Raw genomic sequence first — 3,426 nt, 5'->3', positions numbered from 1 at the left:
TAAGCAGTGTGCCCAGAGTAGCAGCTCAGAGGCAGTTCTGCACTTATATTTATACCAACTTTTAAGTATATGCAAATTGAGGGGCAGTTTATATAGAAATTTCTAGGATGAGGGTGGTAACTTGCGGGTCATTGGGTCGCTGCTGTGGAAAGAGGCAGTGTTGCCATGGCAATGGTAAACTGACAATGCACACTTGTGGGTGTATCTTATGGAAAGCTGCTTCCACCCCAGACCTGTTTCAGCTAGTCTTCAATTTGTTGTGCTGTCTGAATTCCACCTCCAGAGTCCAGCCCTACCTCCTTTCTCACTCCTTTGTTTTTTTTTTTTTTTTTTTTTGAGACGGAGTCTTGCTGTGTCACCCAGGCTGGAGTGCAGTGGCGCGATCTCGGCTCACTGCAAGCTCCGCCTCCCGGGTTCAGGCCATTCTCCTGCCTCAGCCTCCCGAGGAGCTGGGACTACAGGCGCCTGCCAACACGCCCGGCTAATTTTTTGTATTTTTTTTAGTAGAGACAGGGTTTCACCGTGTTAGCCAGGATGGTCTCGATCTCCTGACCTCGTGATCCGCCCGCCTCGGCCTCCCAAAGTGCTGGGATTACAGGCTTGAGCCACCGCGCCCGGCCTACTCCTTTGTTTTTTTGTTGTTGTTTGTTTTTATTTTTCGAGATGGGGTCTCACTCTGTTGCCCAGGCTGGAGTGTGGTGGCATGATCTTGGCTCACTGCAACTCCACCTCCTGAGTTCAAGTGATGCTCCATCCTCAGCCTCCCAAGTAGCTGGACCACCAATGTGGGTTTCACCATGTTGTCCAGGCTGGTCTTGAACTCTTGACCTCTGGTGATCTGCCCTCCTCAGCCTCCCAAAGTTCTGGGATTACAGGCATGAGCCACCTCACCTAGCCCTACTTCACTTCACTCCTTTGAATTTCACAACCCTCTTCTGGCTCTCCTCTGATCTCCATCTCATTTCCATCTTTTTTGCAGGTCCCATTCTCCCCTCTCATCAATTTTTTTTTTTTTTTTTTGAGACAGGGTCTCACTTTATCACCCAGGCTAGAGTGCAGTGGCGTGATCTCAGCTCACTGCAACCTCTGCCTGCTGGGCTCAAGAAATCCTCCTACCTCAGCCCCCAGGTAGCTGGGAGTACAGGTCACCTACCTAGGCCTCCCAAAGTGCTGGGATTACAGGCGTGAGCCACCATGCCTGGCCAAAAAAAATCTTTTTAAGGATGAAAGAGCAAGGGAAGGCCAACCTTCTGACTCCACCCTCTCAACTGATATTTCTCCCTTCATTCCCCATGGATAAGGGACAAAGAATTTAAAGAATTGAAGGAACTAGCCGAACGTGGTGGCTCACACCTGTAATCCCAGCACTCTGGGAGGCCGAGGCGGGTGGATCACCTGAGGTCAGGAGTTTGAGACCAGCCTGGCCAACATGGTGAAACCCCGTCTCTACTAAAATACAAGAATTAGCCAGGCATGGTGGCAGGCACCTGTAATCGTAGCTACTCAGGAGGCTGGGGCATGAGAATCAGTTGAACCCACGAGGCAGAGGTTGCAGCGAACCGAGATCACACCACTGCACTCCAGGCTGTGTGACAGAGTGAGACTTTGTCAAAAAAAAAATTGAAAAATTGAGGGAAATAAAGACAGATGAAAATATTTGGTGGGAAGATGATGTTAGATTTGGACATGGTAAGTTTGAGGTGCGCCTGGGGACATCAGCAGGAGCTGTCGGTTTTACGTAGGATAAAAATTTGAAGTTTTCGCGCGACGACTGCGGGGTCTGCGGGCGGGGCGAGGCCCTGGACGGCGGCGGCAGCGGCGCTCCTCCTTCTCCTTCCCAGACCCAGAGCCGCGCCGGCACCATGTCAGCTTACCCTAAAAGCTACAATCCGTTCGAGGACGACGGGGAGGACGAAGGCGCCCGGCCAGCCCCTTGGAGGGACGCCCGAGACCTCCCCGACGGGCCCGACGCGCCCGCAGACAGGCAGCAGTACTTGCGGCAGGAGGTCCTCCGCAGGGCTGAGGCCACGGCCGCCAGCACCAGCAGGTCCCTGGCCCTCATGTATGAGTCCGAGAAGGTTGGGGTCGCCTCTTCCGAAGAGCTCGCCCGTCAGCGAGGAGTCCCAGAGCGCACAGAGAAGATGGTGGACAAGATGGACCAAGATTCGAAGACCAGCCAGAAACACATCAACAGCATTAAGAGTGTGTTTGGGGGGCTTGTCAATTACTTCAAATCCAAACCAGTAGAGACCCCACCCGAACAGAATGGCACCCTCGCCTCCCAGCCCAACAGCAGATTGAAAGAAGCCATAAGTACAACTAAAGAACAGGAAGCAAAGTACCAGGCCAGCCACCCAAACCTTAGAAAGCTGGGTGATACAGACCCTGTCCCCAGAGGGGCTGGTTCTGCCATGACTACCGATGCTTACCCAAAGAGCCTATCACCTTCGAGCCTATCACCAGAAGATCGACAGCAACCTAGATGAGCTGTCCATGGGACTGGGCCGTCTGAAGGACATAGCCCTGGGGATGCAGACAGAAATTGAGGAGTAAGATGACATTCTTGACTGGCTGACAACCAAAGTAGACAAGTTAGATGTCAACATAAAAAGCACAGAAAGAAAAGTTCGACAACTCTGAAGACAGACGGATTTCCACTCTATTGTGATGAAAAGAATTGAAAGATCTTTTTTTGAACTTCCAAGAAATTTCATTTACTATTTTAGTATGTAAATTAATGTGTGTTTGCAAATGTTATAATAGAGTAGGTCTTAAGACAAAAAAAAATTGAAGTTCAAGAGAAAACTCTGGGTTGGAAATTTAAATTTAGGAATCTTTACTATATACAGGTGGTAGTTGAAACCAAGAAAGCAGATGAAGTCACTTTGAGAGAATATGCAGAATGGGAAAGGAAGCAAGCCAGTGACTAATTCTAGAATCCAACACTGCAGAATCCATGAGAAGGGGCTAAATGCAGTGCCTCACACTTGTAATCCCAGCACTTTGGGAGGCAGAGGAGGGCAGATCACCTGAGATCAGAAGTTAGAGACCAACCTGGCCAACATGGTGAAACCTGGTCTCTACTAAAAATACAAAAATAAAAAATTAGCCAGGTGTGGTGGCGAGTGCCTGTAGTTCCAGCTACTCAAGAGGCCGAGGCAGGAGAGTCACTTGAACCATGAAGGTGGTGGTGGCAGTGAGCTGAGATCATGCCACTGCACTCCAGACTGGGTGACAGAGTAAGACCCTGTCTCAAGAAAAAAAAAGAAAAGAAAAAAGTTATTTTTGCCAGCAGCCTCCCCTGGCATAAAAGCTTGGCTAAGGGCCTACTGCTCTCAACTCCCCCTCAGTCGCTGATACACCCCCATTCATTACCCACTGTTATTTCTTAGCTTGGACTTTTCTTCCCATTGTCCACTTCGTAAA

At 49.9% G+C, this 3,426-nt stretch overlaps 1 pseudogene; it reads left to right on the top strand.

Annotated features, from left to right (window-relative positions):
* The first annotated feature begins 1,838 nt into the window (after nt 1–1,838).
* Nucleotides 1,839–2,787, top strand: LOC129489826 (synaptosomal-associated protein 29-like; annotated as a pseudogene).
* The last annotated feature ends 639 nt before the right edge of the window (nt 2,788–3,426 follow it).

Source organism: Symphalangus syndactylus, chromosome 9 (assembly GCF_028878055.3).
Source record: "Symphalangus syndactylus isolate Jambi chromosome 9, NHGRI_mSymSyn1-v2.1_pri, whole genome shotgun sequence".
Classification (NCBI taxonomy): Eukaryota; Metazoa; Chordata; class Mammalia; order Primates; family Hylobatidae; genus Symphalangus; species Symphalangus syndactylus.
This window is presented reverse-complemented; position numbering and strand designations above follow the sequence as displayed.